At 45.0% G+C, this 15,590-nt stretch overlaps 1 protein-coding gene across 1 annotated transcript in view; it reads right to left on the bottom strand.

The window, feature by feature from the left end:
- LOC131266737 (zinc finger protein ush) overlaps positions 1-13,849 on the bottom strand; it is a 186,468-nt gene extending 172,619 nt beyond the window's left edge. Inside the window, exon 1 of the mRNA XM_058269353.1 lies at positions 13,802-13,849. The gene's annotated coding sequence lies outside the window, so the exon portion shown is untranslated. The remainder of the gene's footprint in view (positions 1-13,801) is intronic.
- Between the last annotated feature and the right edge of the window lie 1,741 nt (positions 13,850-15,590).

Raw genomic sequence — 15,590 nt, 5'->3', positions numbered from 1 at the left:
CTCAAAAATCGAACCCGAACCGTCGGGGTTTGCCCCAAACTTTATTGTGTAGTTTTAATATTATTCATCAGTAAAGATGATGCTTTGGGTAGGAAGGACCTTTTTCAGTACCTAGATATATATGCTCAAACAATCTTCGTTTAAGAGATTGGCACGTCCCAAACAATTAACAAAAAGCCTAATCTTACAGCAGAAACTACGTGCGTAAAAAATGACTACAAACACCAAAAAGGGGCATTTCGTTGGTTTGAAAAAATCACATCACGTTTTTGTTTTCCATTTCATAGTGAGTTGAAACGTATAAAAAAAACTTGCATTTTCAAAACAATATTTTGTCTAATTTAAAGCAAAACGACTAAAGTTTTGACCATATGAAGCAAACAATTAATGCAAAACAGGCACCAATATTGCTTCACGTATAACAGCAAACAAATGCTGATAAGATCAATAAAATATCTAGAAATTATGTCCATTGCAAAGATTCCACAAATTAGTATTAAATAGAACACTGATGCCAGACGATCATCACAACAAAAATGCCGTCGGTAATTGTATTTAAGATCGAAGCTTATGAAGCGTTTATACTGGATCATTTTAGCCAGTACATTTTTACTTAGTAACAATCGTGATCAAAATGTATGTTTCATTTTTTTCAACGTTTTCATCGACATTCTTGTTTCCTTTCCGTCGACAATTTGCCAACGCATGCGTTGATCGTTACTTACGTTTTTGAAGAAGTGGCTTGGGGTTGGACTGCTTTCTGCGTGACATTATCATTGATGAGCCTGGTGACGCTTCGGAGACCTTCGGAGAGAAAAGTGTCTGCAAAACACAAAAACCTGCACACGGTCAAAAGCCAGCCGCAACACGCGATCAACCAGAAGCTCAGCTCACATCAGCTAAGATTAACACCAGGGATCCGCAAAGGGACATATCACACCACAAATGGAAATGGGGAACACCTTTCCGACAGCTAACTTTCAAAACTCCCTCGAGCTTTAACTGCTTTCTCTACGCACACCAGAATTAGAGCTTGCGGTAGCACAAGAAAATCACCAACTGCCTGTTCACACTTCACCGAGGACCCAGCGGTGGACAGGATATGCACAAAGGACGCTTTTCGGTTTCAATGTAAACTGTTGCATCGGATAGGATAGAAACACACGGAAATCTTTTTTCCTTTTCTCTTTTAAACTCCTACACAGATATTTAACACCGAGAGTCACACACTTAGATTTGTTTAAAAATATGATTTATTTGTTTTTAACATATTTTTTTTATTTTCTTATTTTATCCTAACTCATTTCATCTTCTTTTTTACAAAACTAATGGGCTTTGTAAACCCGTTTCCAATCGATTCAATATTGCACTTAGCCACTGTCCGCATTGGAGTGTTTGCCGGATCTTTCTTGCCACGTTTAAAAAAGATTATTTCTCGGCATTTCCGTTGCTGCGCACGAAAAGTTGCTCCGTTACAGATGTTTAAATTGTGGAACGTGCCTTCAGGCCGCTAATATCGCCGCGAGACTGATCGCGCGAGTGTGCCTGTGGTCATTGTGGTTACCACACAGGCGGCACAAAACAATCGACTCGGACAAACACGTACACATGCACAAACACACGAGCACACACACACACACACACGCATATGCGCATTCACCGAGGCGCTTGATAGACCGACCGGACGCCACCTAATCCCGGGGGCCCACGAAAACGACGTTTAACCAGCAGCAGCGTGTCGAATCAACTAACGAGCGCGTCAGATTCGGAGTGCTTGCAAAGCTTGCCTTGTGCCCAACAGTGGTGGATGCAGCAGCGCTGGTTCGGCGGCCATCTCGACCGCTTCGTGTGGCGCTTCGCGTTTCCCCGAAGCTCCCGACGGCGGCCAAAAAGCCCTCAGAAGGGGGGAAAGTAGCAACGTGTCGCGCAACAGCCGCGAGGGGATGCCGGGGGGATGTAGCGCGACGCTGGGCTTGTATCAAAACAAACATTCTTGCTTGGTGTGTGTGAAGATTCGCCGTAAAATGCACCGTCTAATGCATTTTACTGCAGTTTCCAGATGAACCGGAGCTCACGGAGGGGAGGCTGGGCTACCGGTGCAACATAATCGGATGAACGAGCATGGGGAAGGCAACCTTCCCCGGCATGACGCGATAAGAAGCACCGAAGTGCGTTCGAGCGGGAACACTAGTGGTTTTCCCGATGCGAAACAATGGCGAAAGCAACAGTCGGTTACCGAGCGACCACATGGTCGGTTGGAAGTTCTGTCTGGCGTTAATACCACGTGCCTGACGTGCGTGGAGCAGATATTTATATCGCTTCCCCTCCGTCTAAGTCGCGATCCTACTAAGAGGCTTCGAACGGGTGAATAGAAGAGGGAGACAGAGACCGATCGAACTGAGCGATGCAGTGAAGCGAGACGAATATGCTACACCGTAGCGGACCAATAGTGGCCACGGCTCGATCATCGTCGAACGCCGGAATTTGTGCTGCTGCTCCAACGAACGCCAAAAGCTACGGTAATGAACGCCATCACTTAGCGGCCGGTTGATGAATCGGCAGCGCTCATTGGCCACCATCCCGCATGCCGGCTTACGACATGCACACACACATACATTCGCTGATTTGCGATCACCGATGGAGCCGCCAGGTCGTTCAGCTGGATGATGAGCATAGCACCACTGTTGGCGAGCGTAAACAATAAACAATTTTTACGATTACTTTGGGAGACGTTTCCGAAAAAAAGTTGACACTTCATCGAAGGCATATTTTACTACCTCATTACGGTACAGACGATGGCATTTCGAATGATGCTGTCGCTGACATTACGAGCATCTAACTCTGCAGCCTACATATCAACAAATTATGTAATTGAAGAGCCAGGGTGGCAGTGGATCGTAAACTCTTACACAGCTCTTATTCATTTTGCTCAAACTCATAGAACTTACCCACAATCATCCACGATGCAAGTAATTCAGCGAGAAACATTATGACTTTTTTTGCATGTTTTTTATCCTTCAAACTGAGAATGAACGGTTTAATGTTCATTAAACACCTTGGGGGTGCCCATGGCGCAGCGGTAGCGCGAGGAAACACCACACCACAGGTGTGGGATCGAATCTCGAGTCTGGCACCCTCCGGTATTACGAACGGCTGACCACCGATCTATAATATACCGTCTTTCGGTCACACAAACTCTCTTCGGAGGGAGGCCTTGTCCCACTAGGGGATGTCGTGCCACTTAAAAAAAAAAAAAAAACACCTGACTTTTGTCGATTTATAAAGAAATTTAATGCGTTGATTCGTAATAAAATTTATTATAAATTAAAGTGTATTCAAATATTGATTGATGTTGCCAAATCAACATTGTCTGTGATGAAATTTAGCCCTCATACATACATTTGGGTCATTTATCACAACAGCAACAGAAGAATACCGAAAAAAAAGCTGGACTCAAACAGGTCCGTAGAAATTACAAGAATGAAGCCGCTAGTGAAGCCAGCAAAATTGGTGAGTCTAATTAACAAACGAAGGTAAGCAGTTCAGGTGAAACTCCAAGAAGCAAAGATCACGCAACGGTAAGGTTCTACAAAGCTCTCTGTAAGTACTGAGTAATTTAGATTTAAAAGTAGTATAAAATCAAACTATAACGCATTTTCTAAATTCTTGATAAATAAATTATATTAAAATAAAGATTGGACTAGATTTATCGCTAGACTTTTCCGCATAACATGCGGCTATTTGGAATCATAGCACTGGTTGTTTTTTTTTAACCATCAACAGAATCCTCTGAAACTCGAATTCCTTTGCTTACCAATGTACAAAGATACATTTTGTATCGTAATATAAAAGATTAAAATGCCCGATAACAATCGACGATTATGCATACGATAACGATTCGAAGAATTGTATTTTGACTATTCTTGTTTCATGATATTTTTGAAGATCCTCATGCCGGGTTAATAAAAAAGCACAAACAAATACTTCCGTAACATTCATGAAATAGCATTATGCTGTTCCTGCTACTACATGGAAAGTTGAGTTAAAGTGAGTCATATAAAGTAGGTCGTCTACAGAAAATGATCATGAAATGATCAACATGATCATTCAAACTACGTTCAGTACTACACTAGTGATGAGAAAACTCCAAAATTTCAGGAGCAGATCAGATCATTTGCTCTCAGTCAAGAGTTGTACTTAGGACCTAAAACATGCTTGGATTGAATTGGAGAGTAAAAAGGGAAGGAAAAAGGATGGGTAGAAAGGTGCTGTTGAAGTTAAATTTGCACTTGTAGTCAGGCAAAAAATTGAAACAAGTGAAAAACATGAAAAAATGATTAATATGCTCCATGAGCATAACAAACGACTTATTTTTAAATATCTTCTAATTCAAGAATTCACAATTTTCCCCTCTTCTGCAATTTTCCCCTTTTTCTCGCAACAACCGGTTTTCAACCGGTTGAAACCGGTTCTCTGAAATGACCTTCAAAGGTCATAAATCACCGAACGAACCGGTTAAGCCGAAAATACTCCTAGCGCCATCTGGTGGCCTCACTAGCGTCATCTAGGAAAAACATCGAAATTGTAGTACTAAAATTGTACTCCATATTGTACGCAAATAAAAGAGCTTCCGTAATGTTGTAAGCAGTTCAAACTACAACAAATTTAGTTAACGGACTTTCGAAAAATGTGTAAAAAGAGCAGACTTATTCAAACGAGGAAGATAGTGAGCTTATTAACGTCTTGATGGACTGTATATTTGAATTACAATTATACTTCAAATATTACGACAATTTCGTATCATTCAAATCACTGACAAATATCCAGAAGAAAAATTAAAACATACCGATCCTCAAGTCGAAAAAAGTTAAACACGAATAAAATATATTTTTAGCACCAACCAACAAGAAAATCTGCAGTTACTTGCTTGGTCCACATGCTTTGAATATTTGTTCTACTTTTTTGTCGCTTTTTAAGTAGGTCATCAACTTGCACCAGCTCCCCCGCCGCGAAGCTCTCACAGATTTTCAATGTATGACAGAAAATTTGTTTCAACTTCTGACACTTTGCAGCGTGCGAGACGCTTCCTGCTCCCGAGGAACATCGTATCGGTCGCGTCTCCGCGTCGAAACCGGTTCAGCCTTGAGCAGCATCGCCTCTTTCGGTGACCATGAGGAGGTCATCTGCGGCCACGACAGTACATCGTTTGTTTTCTCATCCCAACGCGCCATCAGGTCAGCAACGTTGACGGTTTTTGTGGTCCGGTTTGAACCGGCTCGGAAAGTCTCGAACAAATTTCGGCGACTCTGTTGATGATATGCTGGGTAAACAACATAACCGGCTACATTTAGCTATGTCAGAATGCTAACACCGAACTGTTTACGAGGAGTGATGCCTCCGATCGAGGCCGTTAAAAATGCGTATCGTGTTCGAAACTACGAAAACATCTCCATAAACACAATTGTTTTGAATTTAAATGGACTGTTTTTGAAACACATTGCGAACCACTCAATAAGGTATTCAGTCAGTCCATAGATTTAAGCATCCGGAATGGCACACTCTAAAAGTCACCCTAACCTACGGAAAAAGTCGGGTCAACGGTTTTCATAGAACTCCAACATCGGGGGTTTACCAGGCCCAGCAAATTCCGATATCAAATGGATAATTTTCCCATATCACTTCCGCTCAGATGGGGTTCGCAGATTCTCGTTAATCTGGAGTGACCCGTTGTAATCTACCGGGTGGTAATTAGCTGCCGATAGAACTACCAAACGCCCAGATAGTTACCATGTTCGCCAGGTTGCACAACAACAACATCGACAACCCCATCTGGAAGGGAAATAAAACATTCAGAATCCCCAGCGAGATTTTCAGGAATCGTGACACTATTTTACATGTTGAACCACCGATTAGTCAACACATGCGTTAAGTGTTTTATTGGCTTTTATGTCCGGTTATTTAAGTACTCCTCATCTTACTATGCAAACGATACTTTTAGTGTTTAAATTCATGCTCAACAAACTATTATTTTTAGATGGAGAATGTTGGAAGCATTACACATTATGTAGATGAAAATTTGTGACTAAAAACACAAACAAATGACCAAGAAGCGGACATTTATACAGTAAAGGTAAAAGTGCTTAAAAAATTTATTTGCACTCATGTTTGTTGTGAAAAACCTAAGCGAATATAGAAACCGAGAAAGCAGTTTCTTTAGACATTTTTCTTAAAATGCAGCAATATCACCATTTTTATTGATAATATTGTAAAATTATAGAATGAATAGTCAGAACATCTTCACCTCGCTTACGTAGCAGTCAAAATGACTGACATATTCGATATCGATGGCGTATTCTACTAACTTTGCCGTTCTCAACCTCATTACTGGCCTTTTTCCTATCGCGCATAGTCATTGTCAACCCTTCCTTCACGTGTTCTCGACACCTGAGGAGATACCTTACAATGCTAGCAACACAACCCTCACGCGGGTTGGATGATTTAATTTACCCATTGCTCACAGTGTCGCTATAATTACTTCCCCTTTTTATTCTAGGGAGCATATCCGCGATCGTCCGTAGTACAGCAACGAGATGCAGCACCTTCGGCACCTGCTGCAGCATCATCTGCATAATAACCACACCGTCTGGCCGTGATCGATCGATGAATGAACCGTGTGCTACCGAAATATATAGGGAGGTTTGGCCGCGTGTGCCAAAATCTAAAATAGAGCTGCACCGACTTGTCGAAGCTAATTTACCATGAGGTTTGTTTTTGCTTACGCTACTTAAGTACACAGGGGTGTTTTTAGAACGTGTCGGGAGGGGGGTTGATCACGACATGTCATAGTGAGAGAGGCACAGCGTCGGTCAAATCGTGACATTCGTAATGGCAAAGGCGCTAAAGAAAAGCTGATGAGCTGTATCTGCGTCATCGTTACCGGATCCGGCGGATGAGAAGGAAACAACCGACGTTAACGACGCTTCCATCGATGTAACAACAAAGTAGGCCCGGGTGGGCCGTTTATCCACCCCCAGGATTGGATACTTCAGGTTCCCAGCTCGCTCACGGTAGAGGAAATTGTGCGGTTGTTTATCGACACCGGTTTTTGCCTTCACACGCGCGCGCATCATTTGTTATTCAAAGGCGACCTCCATCGATCCACCCCCTTTCTTGCTCTTGCTTTATTTTATTTCCCCCCACCAACCTCGAAGTCTGATGTCACACACCAGTCGAGGGCGAGTTTATACTTTCGATGGTAGAGCGATTCGGACCCGGGGCAAGAAACTTTCAATTCAACTCCATCCCAGGGTGCCCAGGTTCGCTCCGGTGATTCACCGGAAAATCCCAACAGCTCCGAGCTGGTCGAGCATGGAGGCAGTGCGTCACGACAAGTGCGTCATCGTTCTGTGGCCATTGTCGAATAGGTCGAAGGCATTCCAAGTCTCTTTGCTTTCCTAATGAGATCCAACCAACAAACACACACAAACACAAACGGGTATTGGCACATCCTGAACCATGTCGTGGCTTTTGCAAAAACCGGTTTTTGGATCATCTCGCAGCACGCCCTCTTATTCGCCAAACAAACAAATGCGTCATCGTGGTTCAAAAGCCGATGGCATCATGGATCGGAAGCGATCGCCTGCGAGAAAACAGACAAGATCACGGAAAGGAGACGCTCCTTTTGCTTGTCTTGTTCTACCTTTCGGGGCTCGGTGATGCGCCGAAATTCCGCGAAATGTTGTTTACCACTCGAAACAGCATTGACAACATCACAAAAAGTTCACCCGAAGCTGCGAGAGAAATGTCATCGCGAATGCTATCAAAATTAACGACCTTGCTGAGTTGCGCCAAAAGAATCCGGCTCGATCCAGTCAACACGCGAATGATGTTTGTTTCTTGCAGTATGGAGGGGGCCAAAAGTCACAAATAAAGTCTCCGCACCGGTGTTGTGTGTCAATTGGAAGCACAAACAGCCACCGGAAGGCTCATTTGATTTGCCTTGCGGTTCGGTGCCCCCTTCCGGATAGGCACAAACAAATTCCTAGCTCCAAGTCCGCGCTAGGAGGAACCCCCAGCAGAAGCAAAAAGGGGCAGCAGCGAAGGAAAAACAACATTCGCACAATAAATTATCACTCGCGTGAACTCGCGAGCCGCTCCCAGCAAGGAGCCCAACAGGAGGAGACGAAAATAAAACGCACTTGGTAACGCACCAGCACCGGATCGCAGCTTGTAGTAAACATCACCATCATCATCATCGCCATCGCCACCACACCACCAGCTGTTGTGTGTGAAGGATGTGTGAAGGCGAGACGCTGGGCAAGAGTACAAGAAGAACAGAGATGAGGGCAAGGAGCACCACTTTCAACAAGTAGAGCAAAGAGGTACGCGCGCGCGCCCCGGATCGTTCTGAATATGCCAAAAATCCCCATAGCAACCGATCCGAGTAAACATCTCGACGGATCTTGCTCCGCTTCTCGACGTCGACGGATGACGAAATTGTGAAACCCGTCCGGTCGGTGGAGGTCGAATGGATGTTATCTGGTCTTCCACACAGATAAGTGGTGTTTTGGGATGTGGTTTCAACATTGGTCAACTGTTGCGTCATTTAGGAGAACTCTCTTGGAGGTCCATATCATTCTTTCCTTAAATTCATCCTAAAATTAGAAAGCAAAACAATTAAATGCCAGCGGCAAACGTTACCCCGAACGCACCTGAACAATGAAATGCGATTTCAAAATCGCGTCGAATACATTCCTAAACTGATGTAAAATTTGAACTGATCGAATGACTGACTGAACTGATCCATAAAGGTTAAGTTTGCAAACTCTATCGACATCTTTCCATTGATCGTTTCTGTGGGTAATTATAATCGATAGCAGCATTGATATAGGACTTACTGTCCAGCGTTTTTGGATCCATAAACTAGCTCAAATTACCTTAGTTGATATCCCTACAAAAAGGCTAAACAAGAACAATCTGCCCGTGTAGACTTTTGGTGGGTCGCTAGGGGCCGTTTTTCAGTATTTTCCAATTTGTCAACATTGATAAAACTTAATTATTATGGTGCAATAAAATTTTCTGTTCTATCGAACTAAACATAACATTTTATAAAACCTCCTGCGATGTTTTGCATCTTAAGCCGAACAAACCACGGGCATGAGAGGTACAAAACAGGATAGAATGGTCCTACGGCAGCCCATACCTGTTCCCCCGGTTGGCCGACGTTTACATACATCTCATTATGTGCCAAATAATGTAGCATACCTGCAAATTAATTTAAAATATCTACTTCTCTCAGTCGATATTACATACTAATGCGAAAAATTAGAAATAACTATAAATAACATAACTTTCCAACAGCTCAACTGAACTTGGTATTAGTTGACCAAAAACCTAAATCAATACACCTAAGAGCAAGCAATAGCCTCTTTCATTAAGTATTAGTACTTACAAAATCGTCAACTAAAACATCATCACCCAAAAATCACAGAACCTTACGTGTTACATTATACAACTCTCCTACCATTCGAGGAGCACAAACAGTTGATAATTCGCATACCGCTAACCGAAGTCGAAAGGAAATTTGGTATGGGCTTCCCAATAGCTGCAGGCCTTTTGGCACATTTGGGTAATTTCCACAATGCTGCTCGGGCAGGTCAAAAAGGTTGCTTTCATAAAACGGTCAGCCATGATGAACTGATTGCTGCAACATACATCCATTTTGGGCGCCAAAACAACCAATCGAAAGGGAAGCTGAGGAAAACGGGTTTCGGGAAAAACCTAACCTGAGATGGCATCGTCATCCGGGCTGCGCAAAAACGCACCCATGCAGTATCCTTTCGTCGGTTGGCCGGTTTGGACCGGGCTTTCCGTACCATTCATGGGACTAACCAAAGGCACCATTTGAACCAGGAGAAGAGCAATGGGTAAAAGTCCATCAACGTGCGTTTTAGCGTATCTGCAAATAAAAAAAAACACCTCCAAAATCTGTTGGCTCGATCCATCGAGTTTATGGTGGAGGAACAAACTGACCGTTACACAACCGCTGAAACCACAGCCGCCCCAAAGCTGCCCTGTGGATCGATAATTCCAAGGACATCTGGACGCCCGGGCGTGGCGAATGTATTGCGTTGTTAGTTCGCGAACAGTCCAGAACAAATCGCAGGATTACACTGTACCCAAAGTGAGGTGTTCTGCGACCAAGAACAAGGATGTGTTTTCCACAGCCAAAGCAAAATATACCGCCACTTCCAAAAATACCCACACATCCCGCTGTGAAACTAATAACAAAATGCGTAGATGCGCCCCGTACGGATTACGTTTATATTTCCGCTTCCGAGAAGCGCTTTCATTTTACAAAACTCCACAACTCGTGCCGGCTCAAGCCGTGTGGGTGGGTAGCCGTAGATTTTCCAGCACCACCGGAGCTCTGCTCCGGGGGAAAACGACTCCAAACCGACTGACGTCATCGAGCGATCCCACGGCGGCGAGCAGCCCAATTCATTCATGGTAAAAAGGTAGGCAAACACACACAGAACAACGTCCCACGCAATTTTCAGGGACATTCCCGGTTCCCGGTTTCAGTGCCAAGGCAAGCTCTTGCCCATGCCAGCAACCAAGGCAAAGATCAAGGTCCTGCGCATGGCCATTGCGGGGCCGGTCTTTCACTGCTCTCGACGATAGGATGCTCGATGATGTTGGCCTGGAGCGAGCCAGAAGGACTCTCTACACGGGGCCTACACTCGATGGCAGCAAAAGCCGCCCGGCCCGGCCGGCAAAAGTACACTCGAGCCGAACTGCCCCGAGGATTCCATTCTCGTAATGACGTCAGTCGGCGGCCGCTTTTCCGAAAGGCATGCGCGCCCGATGAATTTGATGAATGAAGCACGGAAAGCGAAAGGGAGCCCACGTTTCGCTCTCGTTCACGCGCCCGTGACCGGCGGGAAAAATCGATCCAGCTTTGCAGCTCTGTATGGGCCTTCTTCCGCCTTCGCTTCGGCCACGAGCCACGGAGGAGTTCCCCGCTTCCATTCCAAAACAAACGCAACCCACACGCCGGTGTTTGGGTTTTTCTCGCTACGGTTGCGCGAGAACGCGGAGGGGGGTATGGCACGCGAGGGACGGGAAGTCGCACGGGATGGCACGTGAAAGCCATTTCCAACACAACGACGGCCCGTTGTCGTTCTTTGGCCCGTGCGGCGGCCTACAGGTTTTCCGATTGACGTCAATGGTGAGAAATGGAAAATTGGAGGAAAAAAAAACGCCGGTACCCCCACCGGTTTACCGAAAGGCTTCATTCACAACAGCAGCAGCAAAAGGCTCAGGTTGAAGCCTACGTTCGAAAGGATATATCGCACCTTCGCAAACCTCCAACACGCCAGTAACTTTTTTTCTGCTAGGGACGTACTATTTTCGGTGTGATTTTCCACCGAGTCACACGGGTGTACCATTAATTTGGAGCCGGCGTGAACCTACAGCCGGGTACCATTATTGGGGAAAAGGTGGAAAAAATAAACCCCAATAAAAGGAAGCTACCCGGTGCCGCGTAATGCGGTAAACCTTATGCTAGTGGGTGTTTGTTGCTGTATGAAAATTTGATGACGGTTCCGTAACGGAAGATGAATGAATCAAAGCAAGCAAAAAAGGGACTCGTTTGATCGATAAAATAGTGGCTAAGCTGGTCACAAGGATACACACGAATGATTGCGAATGTTGATTCGATTTTAGTTATCGTTTGAAGCATGACGAAAGAGACAAATATTCACAAATACTTATTTAATTTCAAAATGTTATTGTCAAAATTTCATCAAACATCCTTTGAGGTGAGTGAAGCTAAGTAGTATTTGCTTTTAAAATTTTAATAACTACTTCAACAACTCAGTATCCAATTTAAAATCACATTAAACTGAAAATAAACAAAAGGCAACATATCTCATATCAAATACTTAATTCCGGATCCATGGACCAATACTCACCAACAAAAAGGTAAAATATTGAAACAAAATGACAATTTAAAAACAAAGCACAGAGCAAACATAAAAGTGGAAGTTGCCGTTAATGTATTTTCAATTGAACAACTCCAGTATAATGTGTTGATTTCAATGCAACCACTTCTTGACACGTAAATTGAAAATTAATTTACTTGCAGAAAAAATAATGGCCCTGATAGAAAAATTGAAAACACTTGTCTTAGAAAAACAATCCACCTACAGATGGTAAATTTTTAAAAACGTCCGTGTGAAATATACAACTCACACGAAGACCTCCATCTTCGGCAAAGGATCGGATTGCCAGAGTCCTTGCCAGAACCTCACGGGAAAACCCAAGAACGGTGGGAAAAGAACGCCTACGCACGTTCTAGAACAACCACCACCATTCGTTGGTGGGCATTTGTCATTCTATTTCGAGCCAACCACCGGAACACGCTATTCTCATTGAAGCACCATCGCCCGCGCTGTGCTTTCCTTTTCCACCATCCACCCTCGGAGGATCATTCGAGCTCATTCATAATCGACGAACCTCGGCCCGCACATGTGATGCCGTTGCGATGGAGGTGGCTTTCCGAGGGTTGAAAAAAAGGGTAACTTTGGTACGAACGACGCGTGGGAGTCCAACGTGCAGAGTCAAACGAAAGAAGTAAAAAAAAAAGCAAACGGCACCCGCTCCTTGTTCCATTCAACTGTGTGGGCATTTCCATTGTAATTTTCCTATTCTACTCACCCACCCTCAGCAGCAGCAGGACTCGCCCATTCTGCCGAACGAACTTTCCGAGAGCTCATTTTCCCGAGCCCAATGACGTAAGCGCCGGAGTTAGAAGGTTTGTTTGCTTTTTTCCCCCTTCTCGCTTCACTTCTGTGTGCTCTGCGTGTAAGTTACATGATCGCTTTCCACACGGGCGCTTTCCCTCCTTTAATAATCGCATTGCCATCTCTTTCGTGCCCATCGAGCCAGAAATGGCGATACGATTTGCGTCAATCGCGTCGCGTGGGCCCGATTTTCCGGCATTTTCCATCGCCCAGGCGCCACACGCGGTTGCCCTTTGGCCTCTTGACCTTTCTTCGCTACGTCTAAATGCCACCTTTCCACCAAGAGGGGGGGGCAACACAAGGAACGCACACGACGAAAACATCCGCCGGTTGCGGCTGAATGGAGCAGCGTTTTTCGCTACGGCGGGTTGGGTTGGGTTGGGTTTTCCTGCGCCGCACGGAATGCGCATGGCAGGCAGGGTTCAAGCGTTTCCATGAATGAACGTGAGCTGAAAGTTGATATCGATTCGTTTTGCCTCGTGGGACGGCGAGGGGAAGGGAAGGTCGTTGAGGTCGCACAGGGTCGGGACGGACGAGACCTGAAGGACTCGACGGTATTCGGTTGAGTTAGTCACCAAGTTCAGGGATACGGTGTGGGCACAAGGACGAAAGGTTGAACGATTACCGAGTGAACGGAGCGAGAGAGAGAAAAAGAGAGGGAGATAGAAAGTGAACGAAAGGAGCGTTTTTCAATTATTGATATCGTACCGGGGTCGTGGGATTATGAAGCAAGTGTGTGGGAGGTGGAAGAAATATGCTCCAGTTTGCGAACCGTTTGTGCGTGGTTCAACATCGCCTGTTGTAATTTGGATCAATCAATCAATTAATTACGATTCCACAATGTTTCTTTTATTTTAACCTTCCCGTGTTTACCATTTGGGAAATTTAGTCATTCCTCGAATTGTTATTCGGGAAAATCTTCGCAAACTATAATGATTATTTCAAAATACACACAACCAACTACTATTGACCAGAATTAATGTTTGTTGTCCTACCTTTTAACCGTTGCTTCTGCTTGGACCAGATGAAAATTGTTTCCTCATACTCTGAAAGAAAAGAAAGAAAAGGTTGTTGAAAGGTATAAGTGTTGAGTACAAAATATAACAATCTAAGCTAAACATGTGTGCTTCGTTGACACGAAAAAAAACTATCATAAAAATGAAAAAATAATAAAGGTAACACCCACCAGAAAAGAAAATGATTTTACTGTAGAAATAAATTGATTTGAGAACAAATAGCCGTACAAATATAAAATACTATTAACACACAAAACAACAAGATCTTTAGTTCTGAAAATGTCAAGGATGATTGAAACAATGCACACAACAATCCTATCGTAAAACTGCGACCTATTGAAACGGTTTCGTACGAAGCAAAGGACACTTAGATCGTAAAGCAAACAAAGTGTTTGGCAAAACCCCCCACAGTGTCAGCAGGCCATTCCTATGGAAATATATTGCACTGGGATCATAACAGGCCACATGAAATGTAGGAAAATCATAGATCGGCAAGTGAATGTTTGGTTCCTTTTTGACTTTCGATCTCGAAACGGACATGATTTCCCTACATGTTTTTCTACCGTTGATATTTTCCAATCAAACGATTTTTATAATGCATCCCAATACAACACAGTGCGACTCTGGTTCGATCAAACCCAAATTTAACCATGCAACCATTCTTGCTGCGAGCAAGCAAAGAATAGAAAAGGCAATCGAAATCGGTTATGACTCATCAAAAAATTCATCAAGGAAAATCGGAAACATGCCCACCCCCGAAGAATCGGTACACAAAAAATGCGGAAATATTGTAGATCCGATCGAAGAAACTCCCCTCCCGTCTGGTCGGCGGTTCTTCACGCGACACCTTTTCCCACTGTTGCGTCAGCTTCCACCGCGAGGCGCTCCAACGGCCAGTCGACCATCGACATGATGCTGCCGCCAATCGGTCATGACTCATCGCCACGGCGCGGTATCTTGTTTGGAGTTTTTTTTCGGTTTGATTTGCGCCGCGTGACGACGGCTTCGCGAATTTCACCATTCGGCTGAGCGGGGCGTGCAAGCGATAATCTCATCTCCCGCGAGCTGCGCGCGATGCTTCTCGAAAATCTCGCGCACAAACAATGCCTCACGTACACTCATACACGCACGCAGAGGACGAGGCCGCGCAGCAGAACCTGTTCAAACGAGATACGGGCGGCGGCCCGCGCTGCAATTGATCGGCAAGTAATCGGCGCAAACACACCTCCCTGGTGTAAGCGGACCAAAAGCACCGACCACGAGAGAGAGAGAGAAAGAGAGGAAAAAACTGCGAAGAAAAAATTCCAACAAAAGGCAAAAAAAAGGATTGGTCCAACAACAGCAGCGCTCCCCCCTCAACGCGAGCGCGTTATCAGCACCAGATCCGGACAGCCATCGCCCGAAAACCGGACATACCTTGTGTGCACGCCAGTTCATTCATGAGCCACAGAGCACCGGGACCCCGCACCCCCCCCCCCCCCCCCCCCCCCCCACCCGGCATCATCGTCTTCCTATCTGCGCTATGCACCGTTAAATGGCGCTGGCGAGAAGAAGCGAAAGCGACGCAATCGTGGCCACGCCATGACGTCACGCAAGCGCGCGGGCCCGCACATACACACACACACACCGCGCCAGAAAACGGACTGTCACCTTGAACTGCCTTGCCGCACCAACAGTGGCGGAGGGAACAGAGGAGACGTGTGGAACGGTTTCATTCCACCGAGAGACCGCGATCATCCGCTGTTCACGTGAACATCAAGCGCGCGCT

The sequence above is a fragment of the Anopheles coustani genome, chromosome 2 (assembly GCF_943734705.1).
Source record: "Anopheles coustani chromosome 2, idAnoCousDA_361_x.2, whole genome shotgun sequence".
NCBI lineage: Eukaryota > Metazoa > Arthropoda > Insecta > Diptera > Culicidae > Anopheles > Anopheles coustani.
This window is presented reverse-complemented; position numbering and strand designations above follow the sequence as displayed.